At 47.1% G+C, this 16460-nt stretch overlaps 1 protein-coding gene across 2 annotated transcripts in view; it reads right to left on the minus strand.

Moving 5' to 3' along the window:
* LOC119159970 (uncharacterized) overlaps window positions 1-16460 on the minus strand; it is a 144943-nt gene that overhangs the window by 12576 nt on the left and 115907 nt on the right. The window lies entirely within an intron of this gene.

Raw genomic sequence — 16460 nt, forward strand, 5'->3', positions numbered from 1 at the left:
GAATTCTAGCGTATCGCTTCGTTGGTTATTTCTGAGGACGTTGGCCGCGATCAAGCCAACACAGCCCCCCATGAAGTTCGTGAGGGCCGTTTTAGAATTAGATAAGACGTAATTAGTTGCCTTAACACAGATGGCCAACGCGATGGCGGCTTCTTCTGCCTCTAAGGCAGAGGCTGTTTTAGGAGCGAAGCTCCTTGAGGCATGGGCTGAGCGTCCCATCGTAACCGTATGTAGCCACCTCTCGTTAGTTCTTGAACCAGCCATAGAGGGCGGTACTACATACAACGAAAGGTTTATACGCTGAAAATGCAAATAGTACTTTACTATGGGATGTTACTTGTAGTATGATAAATAATAAAAATCACAGCACATCCATGGAGTGAGTTATGATGAGTGGGACGAGCCGTCCATCATTCCGTCCGTGCTTCTGGCCGTCTGTTCGTTCTGCCTTCCGTCCATCCGTGCGTCCGTTCTTGCGTCCATCTGTTCATCCGTGCGTCGATCCGTCCATCCGTGCGTCCGTCCATTTGTGCATTCGTACATGTATCCATCCGTCTGCGCGTAAATCTGTGTGGCTGTCCGTGCGTGCGTGTGTGAGGCCATGCATTCATCCATCCGTCCATGTGTGCGTCCGTCCCTGCGTTCGTCTACGCATTCATTCGTCCGTCCGTGCGTCCATCTGCTCATCCGTGCGTCCATCGGCTCATTCGTGCATCCGTTCATGCGTCCATTCATCCGTCCGCCCTTTCATGCATCCACCGCTGTGTTCATTCATGCGTCCGTCCCTCTGTCCGTGTGTCTGTCCCTGCGTTCATTCATGCGTCCGTTCGTGCTTCAAACAGGCAGACAGACATAAGACAGATAAACGCGGCCAGCGGATGATTCATGGTTTGCCGATAAAAAGTGTGATACGCGCAAGGCGGTGGAAGCTCGGGCTCGTAGACGGAACACCAATGTGTGAGCGTGTGAGGCAGAGGCGTGTCGTGAGGCTGCGCGGCGGCGTCGACAAGTTCCCGGCGTACGAGAACGGGAGGCCGAAGTGGTGCGGCCGTGGCGTTCGTACCAAGCCTCGCTCCACTCGCCATCATTTACCCGTAGATGTGCTGTCATTTTTGAATTTCGATAATCTTTCTTGGAAACATTCGACGAAAAATTTTGGTCCGTCTGTCTGTACATTCGTCTGTTAGTCCACCCGAACGATACCTCAAACGGCATTGAACGGCCGACCCTATTCGCAGCGCCCACCAATATTGCTCAAGGTTTAGCGTTCATAGTTGTGAGATTGTCAATTAAAAAGCAATTATTGTGCATATCTGAGGCACCATAAAAACATCTCGAAGTTTTGCATGTCTGCCTTTATGCTAGAAGAGGCACACACAAGTAACTCTAAGGAATGTAGCGTTTCAGCACGCTGCGCTGACAGTGCAATGTGATGCTCAAAAAGTTGTTTACAGCGCTTTGCTACGACGGCACCGTGGTGGCACCTGCCCGTCGCTTTGCGTTCTACACCTTATCACCTCCGAGACTGGCACGCATCTTTCTCCGTGGGCTGCACACCTTCGTTTTCAAAGATAACTGCCAGATAGCGCTTGTGTTTAACGTGCCTTGATGCGCTCATTCGCCTCCGCTACCCGCTCGAGGCACTCTATTTACAGTGGCTGCAGTAATATGTTGCCCATGGCTGGTCACCATGCATACTGTGTAATGGTCTCTCACCTTTCGAGTAGCATCAACATATTGTACATTTCGGCGATTCGGAAACATTTGCGCGAGTTTTCTGGCCTTTACCTTTCTTCTTTTATAATGTAACCTCACCAGCATATTTTTGGGCAGGATGTGCACGAGTTACCGCTGGTAAGATAACCCTGTGTGTGAGTGTGCAACTAGTGCGTCACCCGAGACAGCTGATTGTCTGCAAGCCTACCTTACTGCGTAAAAATCTTTCTTTCTGGCTGTTAGGCGCCCTTCGATTAGGTCGTTTACTATGTTGTGGATACCCAAACACAATAGTTTTTCTGTGCTTGCGTACCTGGGAAGTCCCAGAGCACGCTTATATGTATATTGTATCAGGTAGTATAGTTTTTACATATCACCTTTTTCTTATATGGTAGTAGGGGAACAAGTAGGTGATCAAATTAATTACAAATACATAGACAGATTTTCATAGATCTGGGTTCTTCATTTTTTGATTTTCAGTTGCCACTCTCCTTGGAAGCTTCGTGGTTTGTTGCATGTGGCCTGTAGTTTTTTATAGCTTCTGTGTTATTAGTCTAATGTTGAATGAGCATTCCTTACACTCTGATTGTGGGAATAGTAGGGACAACGTTTCCATTTACTATGGCATTGATACATAAGAGCCGCTAAACGCGGCTACGTGAAAGACGAGAAAGAAGTGAGTTTTTGATTGATGCTGGACTGGCGCCATCTTGCTCGTCGAGTTCTGTGCGTTGTAAATAAATTATTAAAGAAGTTACTCGAAACATTATTAGTCGCAGAGTACACTTCGTTGTAAAAGTCGTCCTTCTTCCTCCTGCTTCTTATTAATACGAGCTCGGATTTTTTTGAGGAACAATTAAGGCCCATTTTCTGTGCGTATTCCTATACAGTGTCTGGTGCTGTTTCTAAGGCTTCGCAATTGGCCATCTGAGCCTGCACAGATCCATGTGGTAATGTCATCAGCCTACAGTGAGTGACTAATTTGTGGCATCTGATCCAAAAGCGCGGGCAATCTACGCCTGTTCATGTTAAAGTGGAATGTGGGTACAAGTGACATCTGAAAGGAGAAATGGAAGAAATAAGCGCAGTTCTGTTACTGCTCTCTCAATGGACGGCATTGGCACAGTTCTGCGCAGGTGATGCGGTAAGGAGGAATTAAAAGTATAGAGATAGAAAGAAGTGCAGGGACGGCCACATACATAAGCAGAAAGAAGATAGGAAAGATGGACACGGTCGCCGAAGTCTGAGGACGGGGCACTACTCAGCGAAAGCTCTTGTCGGCGTCAGAAAATGGCGTAGGGTGAGCTAGTCGGCCATAGCTGCGCTGTCGGAGGAGATCGTGGCGGCACAACCGGCCGGCACGAAATCCAGCGAGGAATTCCGGTAATAACACGGCTTCTTGTGGGGGGGCCACGTGTTCCCAGGGTAATTTTGTTGCTTTTAAAGTCGCCTAGGCTTTGCTCAGCCATGTATTCATGCAGGAAAGTTCTGATGTATTTGAAAGTGTGACGGCCGACGTTTATTTGCGAAATAAAGAAAATCACAGCATATTCATGGCGTGAATGATGATGAGGGAAGCGAAGCGTCCATCCGTTCGTCCATGCATGCGTCCATGCGGCCAATCACGTTATAGAATTCAGGCAGCACGTAGGTAATACCGACGAGACGCTGAGAGCAGCACTACAGCGTCATTTAGAATTTCCTCTCTCAACAGCAGTTTGTATGTACTTCGATGAGACAGCCACATGTATTCTATCATTCGAGAGATACTTCCTTCCTTTTTCAATCTTCTCTTCTTTCGGTTTCTCGTCTCTTCTTCTCTTGGTAATGCCACTGCCAGAAAAGGTTGACTAAAAGAGAAGCATCGCCACTGAAATGTCACGCGTGCCTTGCGAACTTCAGCCCTTTTTCCTTCTTTTTTTTCGAATAAGAATGCGATGTCGTGGGCCATGTCGCAGCATCCCATTGCGATATCAGGAACAACAGAGCACGCCATGCTGAAGTCGGCTGTGACGAGTGAGTTTCGAACTTGCGTCATTTGTCGAGTGATGAAAAAGCAATTTTTAACTGATATTATCATTTATTGTGAATTCCTGGCCACGTTCTGCGCTATAAGATTTGGTTCGTGGGTGCTCGGGAGCTTTTACTACCGATCAATATTGTTTTCATGGCCAAGCTCAAAAGTGTTACAGGGTTCATTTAACGTACAGGAAGAAAGCTGAGTGGCGCAGTGAACGGAATATTGCTAAGAGCATATTAGTCGAAATGAAGAAGAAAAAATCAAAACATATCCATGGAGTGAATGATGATTAGCAGGGCAAAGCGTCCATCCATCCGTCTGTGCTTCCATTCATTTATTCATGCTTCCGTCGGTCCATCCATCCGTCCGTGCTTCTTTGCATCCATGCTTTCTTCCGTCGATGCATCCGTCTGTCTATCCGTCCGTGCTTTCGTCCATCAGCCCACCCGTGCCTTCGTCTGTCTGTTCGTCTGTACTTCCATCCGTCCATCAATCCATGCTTCCGTTCATTCGTGCGCGCATCTGTCCATCTGTCTGTCTGTGCGTCCGTCTTTCCATCCGCCTGTGTGTGCGTCCGTCTACCCATGATTGCGTACGCATGACTCAGTGTGTCTGTCTGTCCATCCTTTCGTACGTCCATCTGTCTGTCTGTCCGTCCGTCCGTCCGTCCGTCCGTCCGTCCGTCCGTCCGTCCGTCCGCCCGTCCATCCGTCCGTTGGTCTGTCTGTCTGTCCGTTCACCCATCTGTGTCTCTTCGTCTATCTGTCAACTGTACAACATCGCAAACCACTAACGCCACTAACGCCATCTAAAAACCACTAACGCCATCTAGTGTTAATATTTGCAAGGACATATACAGACAACGCCATCTATTAACCTTACCATAAAATATAAGTGGCGACATAGTACTACTACTGCTACTACTACTGCTGCTGCTACTACTACTACTACTATTACTACTACTACTACTACTACTACTACTTCTACTACTACTACAGAGGAGGTAACGACCCGCAGCCTGAAGATCTTCACCCCTAATTATAGGCATGAGCATGGAATTTAGCCTGTGGGCAAGGTAACCAGTTATCGCAAAGGGTAGCTGACTGGATTCCAAGAAACTGCAATAGCGCGAAGCTGAAAGAGAAACTTAGGTGGGCGGACGAGATAAGCAAGTTCACGCATACAACGTGGAAACAACAAGGACGTCCGGCTTCATTGACTGAACGCATGAGACGCCTTTGCCTTGCAAAGAGCGCAGTCAAGCTGACGTTGATTATAATATTGACAATATGATATGTAATAGGCGGCTATGCCATCGTTTATTTTCTGGCTTTTGGTTACGATTCCGTCTTACTATTGTACATACGGCTGTGCTATGCTTTAAAGTGGCAGCTGAAAGCACAGGACCGAGTTGACTGGCGCATCATGGGAGGAACCTTTGTCTTGCAGTGAACTTAGTGAGGCCGATGACGAGGATAATAATGATGATGGTGATGGTGATGATACCAAGCTATATTTGATTATGCTATACATAGTTTGCCTTCATGACACCTTAATTCCCTACGCTTAGCTTTGGCCTACGTTTTTCTCTCAATACCCGTCCTCACCTTCACTTTTCCAGACCCTTCTAATAGTATGCTATAGATGGCTATGCTATACATGGATACAAACAACATGGTTTTTCTGGCGTGACGCAACAAGATATGATACAATAGCGTAAGTGAGACAGTGCTCCTAAATTGCAGCATGCCGAAAATGCTGGTGATCACATTTGAAAAAATTGCAGCCTATCCATGGTGTGAATGATGATGAGTGTGGTGAAGCGTCCGTCCATCCATCTGTCCCTGTGTCCACCCGTCCGTGCACGCATTCATGCGTCTGATCATGTTCGAGAGTGCAGACGACACGTGGGTAACACTGATCAGACGCAAGCCAAGGAAGCCGAGCGCAAACGTCTTCAACGTGCCCCCCGCTCTGCTTCGTCCATTCCCCACCAACGATCCACGACGTACGGCGATTATCCAGGAGACTAAGAGAGACCCTCGTTCTCCACGTACCTAGACACTTAGCGTGTATGAATTTTCACGAGGACACAAGCCGTTGCCCGAAATGGGCCTCACCAGAAGGAACCCTGTCGTCCTGCTGCGCTTGCGGACCAGCTGCATATGGACTGCTGCCCACCGCCATGCCAAGGGTCACTGTGTCTTTCCTGCCTGCAGTCGTTGCGGTGACCCTGAGACCCTCGAGTAACACATCTGTGCCCAGCAAGGCTTTGTACAGGAACGCTCGAGGGTCACCACGGCCTTCCGAAGACAGGGCCTGCCTGCCTGCGTCCTGTCTGGAACATCTTCTTTTACCGCTCCATCCTCACCTGCCAGTGCTCCAGGGTCTGGTCGAGTTCCTATATGAGACGAGAATTGCTGCCGATCTCCTGCCCTTGGCCCTGCTACCACCTATTTGTCACTCCGGTCACGACAAATAAATATGTCTTGACTTTCTGCACATATACACACCTCTATCACCCCTATCCTCTTTCATTTCTCTTCCCTTTCCCCTGCAATGCACTGTGACGTGTCGTCCAAGAGGGAGTCGGAAATTAGGTGCCTTCTTTTCTCCTTTCTAGAATAACTCTATATGTGCATTCGTTATATAGTACAAGGAGTTACTTCTATGACCGGTTGTAGAAAGCGAGGGTGGGTACATTCGTTGTGTGGATGGATGGATGAATGGATGAATTGATGTATCCGACTGCACCCTTTAGATCGGGTGGTGGCTCACGCCATCTAGCCATAAAAAGTACAAGGAGTGCCATGCATGGCCGCTTGTAGAAAACGAGGGTGGGTACAAACTACTGGAGACGTTCAGCCGGCGCCATAAGGAGCTTCGCCTTTAAAAATGGTTATAGCTAAGCCGCAAGGGTGAAGCAATGAATGATATAGCAACAAATGGCAATGTCACTCGAAGAATGGTGACCCGGTCGAAACGTGCCGCGTGCCGCACAAGACGAAAGAACACACACAGGACAAGCTAACGACTTCCACAAATGAACACGTAACAGGGTGATAAAACTCAGAGGACACACGAAACGTATACGTGCAGGTGAACATAGGATGAGCGCAAACCAGCTAGTGTCACAGTTGTTGCTTTCCTGCGTTTGCACTGTGTACTTTTCGCAAACGGAAATGCTGAAGCGAGCGAAGTGACCTTTGTGCGCCCTGTAACTACAACCCAGTCGTCCTGGGGAAAGCCCAAAACGAATAATTCTCCACCTACAAGGATACTTGCTTGGGTATGTTGCTAGCGGTGTTCATTGTCACCTTATTTTGCACTGCTTAAAACACGAACACTTGCGATGAAGGACTAGACGGACACAAGCGAAAACTTTCAACTGAGTTTATTGAACATACACATGATGCTTTTATGCAATCGCGTTTGATGGTTACAAAAAAAGTTTTCGAAAAAATAATCACCCAAAGTTTTTTATGTTAAACAATAGAAATCACCAGTCATTTTTCTTCTTTGGCCCTGACGCAGAAACAAATTGTGTATCTTGACCCGTAATGCAAGATAACGTCGGCTGGCGTTGCGGTAGACCATTCTGCTTTGCTTTTCGAGATCAAGAAGTTTAAACGAGAAGAGCTCACGCGCCAGCTGTCCCTCGTGCATTTTATATAAGGAAGTGCTTATCTGCTTTGCCGCTTTCAATACAGCGAGTCGTCCAGGTGCTACGAGCAGCTCACGCACCACCTGTGACTGGTCTGTTGACGTATGCCCAAGCACTAAACGGACCCTTACGTTTGCCTGTCGCGAACTCCAACATCCCTGCGCCGGTTTATTAAAATCCCTCGGAAAGATTTTACCCACTATTTTGCACAGATGATGCCTTGACTGCTTACAAGGCGCCGAGTTATTCTCCTCACTACACCTGCGTTTTGGTTATTGACAGGTTGCGATGGCTGAGGGTCATTCTGTCAAGACAGTTTCATTTACGTCTGATGGCGTGTACGAGTTTAACCACATTCCATTCGCGCTCTTCCATGCAACTGCTACTTTCAAGCCCATGATCAACAACATCTTTCATGGCCTAAAATGGCTGATATGCCTGTTTTATCTCAATGACACCGTGACAATTTCAGGCGATGTTTCCACGCATCATCAGTGCCTCTAAATAGTGCTCACTTGACTCAGCTCTGCCGGTCTACAGCTCAACTTAAAGAAGTGCTACTTCGGTGATGGGCAACTCTACATTTTGGTCCATCTTATATATATAGATGGCGTTCTTCCGTATACTACAAAACTACATACCGTTGCCGAATGTCCTTAGTCGGAGACCATAAAGCAATTTTGCAGTTTCCTTGGCTTATGTTCATATTTTCGTAGTTTTATTCGTAACTTTTCCTCTGTCATATCGCCCTTGACTGAGCTTCTTCGCAGTAACCGCGAACTTTTAGGGACGAAGCTCCTTAGGGCGTGGGCTGTGCGTCCCCTGTAGCCTGTATGTAGCCACCTCTAGTTTAGTTGTTGCAGTGTTCACTAGATGGCGGTACCGTCCCCTGTATGTAGCCACCTCTAGTTTAGTTCTTGCAGTGTTCACTAGATGGCGGTACCGTCTCCTGTATGTAGCCACCTCTTGTTTAGTTCTTGTAGTGTTTACTAGATGGTGGTACTTGTAGCTGATGATGAAAAGATGCAAGATGTCATAAACTAGAAAGCGGTACTTGTAGTTGATGAAAGACGCGAGATCTTATAAAATAGGAATGATGTCACATATGGCGCGTGTCATTGGTTGAAGGCAATCGTTCGATTTAGTGCGGCAACGTACGCTAGGGGGAGCGTTGTAATAAAATCCGTTCGCTGTTGGCGCGCGCTCGGAGTCGCCGGATGGATAAGGCTGCACAGCGGAGAGAGCGCAAGGCGGCAGCGGCGCGCGCTCGCAGACAGAATCCCGATGTGCGAGCGCGCGAGGCAAGGGACATCGCAAGCCATCCATCGTCTAAGAACAAATAAAAGTTGATTTGTGTATATACACACACAGCGTTTCTCACGTCTTTACATGATGATCGACTGAGCGAATTACACGGAAGATTCACAGTTTACCGATGAATCCCTCCGGAGCTTCGCCCATTCATCATCATTCACCCTGTGAATATGCCGTAATTTTTTTGGATGATCGCACGCATGTGATGATGCACTCACCACGCCCCGTCATCTTCTTAGGTCACCTCTAATCCTGTGAGGTTTCGAGCCTCTTGCCCCGACGGAAATCCCCATGGATGCTAGCTGGGTTATCTCAGTGCTGTGCTCGCCCAGCGTGAACCTGAATTTGATGGGTACGTACCATCTCTTACGCCAGCCGTGCGCTCACAAAAGCGGAAGCCAAGTATTCCGACCCCGAAAAAGAGTTCCTAGCTATTATATGGGCCATAGGCAAGCTTCGACGCCATCTTTACGGCCACCTATTTAGCGTGGTTTCAGATGTAGGCTTTATATTGGCTTTCCTCCTTAAAAAGATCTCACCGGCCGATTCACCTGTTGGGCTATGTAGCTACAGGAGTACTGCATTCACATCATTAAGCGATCTGAATAAAGACATTCCGACGCACACGCTTTCACGTGATCCCCGAGTGGCCACCTTTGCCTACCCTCTACGTATCTGCACTTTGTTAAAGCGACATGCTTTAGGCCCAACAAAAAAAATCGCGGAATTGCTTCACCTCTCAACTTGTTGAGTCGACCTCCCTCGCAATGCATGCCTAAAGCTACGCGCTATTAAATACAGCCCTTCGTTATCCTGGATGGTTTTCTATACCGACGAAATTACTTTTCCGGAGGACGCCGATGGTTCTTGGTTATTCCCAGACATCTCCGTTCGAACATATGTGCCTGTTTTCACGCTGAACCACATCGCACACGTGCTGACCCACATGGCACACTTTCCCTGGTAGTATTACAAAACCTACAGCCGCCTGTCCCACCGCAACTACTGGCGTAGAATTTATCGCTTCGTTTGTCACTACGTCCGTCCCCGTATCACTTGCCAGCGCCGGAAGAGTCCAACTCCTGTTCTCCAGCTTCACTACAGTATTTACCTTGTCCTGTCATACCCTTATACTGTGTTGGTATCGATCTGTATGAACCTCTTCAAGCTACATCTGTTAGGAATCGCTGAAAAACGTCGTCATCGATCCCATTATGCAATACGCAGAAAGCACGCCATTGTTTCCTGCGTCAGCAAGTGACGCTAGTCGTTTCACACTGTTTTGCATATTTCTACCTCATGATGCGCCGCCTGAGCTGCTGCGTGACCGAAAACGCGTGTTTTTGTTGGGCGCAGTCTAATCACTTCTCAAGGAATGCTAAGTCGTTCATTGCACCCCCAACGCGTATCATCCTGAAACTAATGAAACTATGGAGCGATTCAACCGTACATTAGGAGATATGCTGTCAGTGTATGTGGGTTCCGATCACTCTAACTGCAACAGTGTCTACATTTTGTGACACGCACGTAATACTGCTGTCCAGAGAACCACTGTATTCTCTCCGTACTTACTTCTATACGGACGCGAGCCCTCTTACACGTTGGACACCATCCTTCAAGTACGCCAGTCGACGTCAGTGTTCCAAGCTGCTAAATGGGTGAAAGAGTGTCGACAGCTTGCACGCACCTGCACTACTGCTGATCAACAACGCTGAAAACGCCTCCACCATAGCCCGAAGGCTCCGGCTTCTTACGCTCTACATTACCTTGCCTGGAATTGGATCCCTTCAATCAGCCCTGACCTCTCAACGAAACTTCTGTTCAAGTATCACGGCTCTTCCGTGTGGTAAAACAATTATCACCTGTGAACTACATAGTGGAACCGCTTGAGCAGCCAGGCCTTTGGTCAACGATGTCGTGCACGTGAGACTGTTTACATAGACCTCCTAAAACCGTATTACAATTTCTCTTTTCTTGTGCCCATGGGTCGTCAGGATGGCTCTTTTCTGAAGAAGATGAGTGATTCTCAGAAAGGAGGAGGGTAATGTAAGGTGGGGAAGAAGACGTTTTGTTGGCTCGACACACAGCCTGGTTCCGCCAGTACCACTTTCCTTGTCGTGATTGCTCTTATGTCATATTATCGAGTGCTGCTCGTAAACACCTCATTTTATTATATATATATATATATATATATATATATACATATATATATATAAATATATATATATATAATGAAATTAACCGACAATAATGCCAAGGAAAGTATAGGGGAAGTTATTAGGCCAATTGTAATGTAAATCAAAAGAAAGAAAAGTGGGTGAAAAGATAACTTGCTGTGGGCAGGATCTAAACCTGCGAACTTCGAATAATGCGTTCTATGCTCTACCATTGAGCTACCACGACAGCTATCCCCCAGCTACTTTATTTGGGGTATATATGTCAATTTTAAACGTGGGAATGTCAGTCAGTGCCACCAGTAGCCATGGGGGGATAGCTGTCGTGGTAGCTCAGTGGTAGAGCATCGAACGCGTTATTCGAAGGTCGCAGGTTTGGATCCTGCCCAAGCAAGTTATCTCTTCACACACTTTTGGTTCTTCTCATTTACATTACAATTGGCCTACTAACTTCCCCTATACTTTCCTTGGCATTATTGTCTGTTAGATCTCATTAATATTGTGTAAACACAAAAAACGAGCCCTTAAGTATATACCTGTTTCCCTTACCATTAACGAGGGTCTCGTACTGGCAGACTTGGTGCCTTCAGGTTGTATACGAGGGACCATTAATCAGCTGCCAGTTAGTAATAAGTTCACGTGCTACGTGACGCCAAACAGGCTCATAAAGAGTGCGCCACGCTCGCCGCCATGGCTACTGGTGGCGCTGACTGACACTCCCACGTTTAAGATTGACATATATACTCGAAATAAAGTGGCTGGGGGAATAGCTGTCGTGGTAGCTCAGTGGTAGAGCATCGAACGCGTTATTCGAAGGTCGCAGGTTCGGATCCTGCCCACGGCAAGTTATCTTTTCACCCTCTTTTCTTTCTTCTCATTTACAATACAATTGGCCTAATAACTTCTCTTATACTTTCCTTGGCATTATTGTCTGATAGATCTCATTAATATTGTGTAAACACAAAAAACAAGCCCTTAAGTATACACCTGTTTCCTTTATATATATATATATATATATATATTTATATATATTATATATATATATATATATATATATATATATATATATATATATATATATATATATATATATATATACATATATAGTGGGAGTAATAATTCAATGGGCCAGTTAGTCTTCGTGAAGGTATGAGATATGGCACAACGGGAGCGTTGTCAGCAAGGATAAATATAAATATATCTATTTCCCAATAGTTTCGGGAGGGGTCCTCCCATCATCACGTGTATGTTCCTCGGACCGTAACGACGTGTATGTTCCTCGGACCGTAACGACGGTCCGAGGAACCCTCGATGCGAGTGGCAAGGTAATTGACAGAATATGTTCGTTCACAAACAACGTAAGGTCCGAGAAAGCGTGATTGAAACTTTTCACACAATCCGGGTGTACGAACAGGCGTCCAAAGTAGTACTTTATCTCCAGGAGGGAAGGTGACGCCTCAATGAAAGCTATCAAAGCGTTGATTGCGGTCTTGTTGACTGGCTTCCGTGTTGCGTTGAGCAGGTTGCCATGTGTCAGCGAGCCTGGATACAAAATATTCTGGCGTAGTCGTGGACGTTTTTGTCGTTACATTGAAGAAAGAGGCGTCAATGGTGAATGTCGGCGCACGACCATAGACGAGGAAGAAAGGTGAATACCCGGTGGTTCGTTGAACAGCGGTGTTGTGTGCAAATGTTACGAACGGCAAGATTTTGTCCCAATTATCGTGGTTCTGTCCGATGTACGTGAATATCATGTCGATTGGAGTGTGGTAGAATCGCCCTGTCAGGCCATTTGTCTGCGGGTGGTAAGCGGATGTGGTCTTATGAACTGTTCCAGAATTTTTTAGAATTTCGTCAAGAATTGTGGGCAGGAAGGCCTTGCCTCGGTCACTGAACAACGTGCGAGGTGCACCATAGCACAACACAATGGCTTCTAAAAACGACGGCGGCGACGTCTGAGGCAGAGCTAGTGCGTAGAGTAGCTGTCTCCGCGTATCGGGTGAGCTGGTCGACGGCTGTGACAATCCAGCACTGGCCTTCTGGCGTTACGGGAAGTGGTCCGACGAGGTTTATTCCGATGACAAGAAATGGTGTATCGGGAAATGAAATGGGTTGTAATAAGCCAGCAGGAGTTGAAGTTGGTCGTTTCCGGCGTTGACAAAGTGCGCAAGAAGCGACATATTTAGACAAAAATGTAGAAAGGCCAGGCCAGAAGAAACAGCTCCTAACGCGGTTGTAGGTCTTCTGAACTCCAAAGTGTCCTGCTGATGGGTCATCGTGCAATGCATCGAGAACTTATTTTCGCAGCAAACGGGGAAGTACTGGCACAAACCGATGCCCATCCACATTGTAAGTATAGCGCTGCAGGACATTGTTCTCTAGCTTGAACTGCTGTAGCTAACGACGTATGGTATTAGGTGGATAAGGCGAGCCATTCAAGTATCCGATTATGCGGTTACAGTAGGGATCGTCACGTTGGCACGCGGCAAACTGAGTGGTGCTGTTTAAAGATAGTGACCCAGCCACTGCCAGGAGTGATAACATGAGTGAAGAGGAAGCCGCTTGATCACCTGAGGGGCATTGAAGATGCGTGATTGGAGATGAAAGTGGCAGAGAGCAGCGAGAGAGAGCGTCAGCATCCTCAAGTTTGCCAGACCCATACGCAACGTCAAAAGTGTACTCTCGCAAGCGGAGTATCCAGTGACCGAGGCGGCCAGAGAAATACTTCAGCGAGGACAACCAGCGTAGGGCGTGGTGGTCGGTAATCACAGTGAAGTGGCGTCCATACAGATAAGGCCAAAATTTCTAGATGGCTCAAACGGCAGCGAGACATTCCTGCTCTGTTATCGAGTAGTACGGCTCCACACGTGTTGGTTCGTTGCTGGCATACGCAACTACTCGCTCACGTGTAGTGTCGTGGCGCTGGAGGATGACAGCACCAATTCCGTGGCCACTGGCACCTGTGTGTGCAGGAAAGTAGGTGATCTATCATCGAAGTGACGGAGAACGGGGCCGGATGTCAAAGCATAGTTAAGGGCTTCGAAAGAACATTCGTACTCGTCAGTCTAAGTGAAGGCCGTTCCTTTCGTCAGAAGCTTGTGTAACGGCCCCACAATGGCAGCAAAGAGAGTGATGAAGCAGCGTAAGACGCCAGGCCCACAAAACTTCGTAATTGTTTTTGATTGCTCGGACGTGGAAAACTAATTACGGCAGCAACCTAGTCGGTATCGGGTCAAACGCCATTTTTGCTGACAAGGTTACTCAATACTTTGATGCTTGTGCTGGCGAAGTGGCACTTCTTTGTTCTGAGCTGAAGGCCAGCGTTGGAAATGCACGTTAGAACTTGCACGTTAGAAATGCACGTTAAACGTTAAACGCTTAAGATGCTGAGAAAAAGTAGAAAAATAAATTACGATGTCGTCTAAGTAACATAGCAGGTTTTCCACTTGAGACCACGTAAGACAGTATCTATCATGCGCTCGAATGTTGCTGGGGCGTTCGTTGCATAAGCCAAAAGGCATGAGTTAAACTGTAAAGCCCGTCAGGCGTTGAAAACGCTCTTTTTCTCTTGTCTGCTTTGCGCATAGGTATTTGCCAATACCGGGATCGGAGGTCAACGCTGGAGAAATATTCTGCGCCTTGTAGGGAGTTTAAGGCATCATCTATGCGTGACAACAGATACACATCCATTTTCGTGATTTTATTGAGCACTCTGTAATCAACACAAAAGTGGACGGAGCCATCCTTTTAGGGGCGAAGCTCCTTATGTCGTGGCTTGTGCATTTCTCGTACTACGTAACCACCAGTGGCACATACCCGAAATAGTTATAACATTTGATTTCCAAGGTGGTGCCGGTGAGATATTTCTTCTGTGCGTTGTTTAACAATAAAAATAGTGCTCAGTGTACATGCCATTGGCTACTAATGGGGAATGAGAGACAGGAGCATTCGGCTTTTAGTCAACGCGCACGCTGCGATCCCCATTAGCAGCCATTGGCATGTACATTGACCACTATCGGACAAGAAAGGGTTGCTACATTATACTCGCTGGGTGTAACCTCCTTACTTTTAGAAAGGTTTAGCGAGCGTTGAGCTGCAGGGCCATGAATACAATGAACTATTATATACCATGAATGAATTCGAGGTGGTTATAGGGGGGAAGCAGATACGAAGTGCAAGCCGTAAGAAATTAAAAGCTGAATCCTCCTGTCTCTCATTTCACATTAGCAGCCACTGGCATGTACATTGAGCACTATCTGACAGGAAAAGGTTTCTACGTTATACTCGCTGAGCGTAACCTCCTTGGTTTTAGAAAGGTTTAGCGAGCATTGGGCCGCAGTACCATGAATACAGTGAACTAGTATATACCATAAACTCAAGGTGGTTGAAGGTGGGAAGTAGACCCGAAGCGCAAGCCGTAAAAAAGTGTGCGTGTGCCACCTCTCGTTTAGTTTTTGGAATTTCCACTGATTGCGGTGGTTATATATGGGGAATATATGATAAAAAGATGCGAGATGGTGGGACTTGGAGTGTTGAATAGATGGACGAACGGACACACAGACAGATGCATGGATGGACGCATGAACGGACGCAGGGGCGGATGCATACACGAACGCAGGGACGGGCCCACGAACAGACGCATGGATGGTCACACAGACGGACGCATGGATGGACGAATGCTTCGCCCCACTCTCCATCATTCACTCTGTGGATATGCTGCCATTTTTTTCCGGACGAACACCACAGGAGATGACCAAGAGCTGGATGAAGGTCGAATAATATCTCGTTTGAGCATGTCGGCGGCGTTTTCCTCAATGATTTGCCGTTCCGCCGAAAACAGACGGTATGGGCGGCGGCGTACAATTGAGTTGCCTTTGGTTTCGATGCTGTGCTCTGCAATGAAGGTGCAGGCCAGAACTTTGGAATGTACGTCAAACGAACTGTTGTGCTTTTGGAGAAGGTCTAAGAGGTCTCTTTTGCTCAGCAGTGAGGTGAGGACTTAGGATAGCAGTGAAAGAAACACTGGGAGCCTTGATAACAGTTGTAGCAGACAAAGGCGGTGATTCTGCGTGAAAGGGAACTAACGAAAAAGGCTCACTGTCAGCGAAGCAGCTCACAGCCGTGCCCTGGAGCAGCATCACTGGCGAAGAAGTTGGGTTCAAGGTGGTGACCAATGCCTTACAGTCCTTAAAACACACAAGGCCAAGTGCAATGGTAAGCCCCGCAGGTTTGGAGCGAACTGATGGAGCCATGAACGCGTCACCGTTAACTATAGTATCCGAAGCGATTGTGAGAATTTGTTCATCTCCTGGTGAAATGAAACAATCAGCGGCAGCAATGAAACGGAAGCTGTATGGATTGACATCGGATGAACTCTGAATAGCTAACATACGAATTACTCGCTGACGACACGATATGAAAGTTGATGCCGAAGAAAGGAAGTCCCATGCTAAAATGACTCTGTGAGTGCAAAAGGGAAGTACAAGGAACTGAATGTGGGGAAAGATGCCATCTATGAAAACGCGGACTGTACAAACACTTGAAGGCTGAATAGGTACTCCATCTTCACAAC

Source organism: Rhipicephalus microplus, chromosome 3 (genome assembly GCF_043290135.1).
Source record: "Rhipicephalus microplus isolate Deutch F79 chromosome 3, USDA_Rmic, whole genome shotgun sequence".
Lineage (NCBI taxonomy): Eukaryota > Metazoa > Arthropoda > Arachnida > Ixodida > Ixodidae > Rhipicephalus > Rhipicephalus microplus.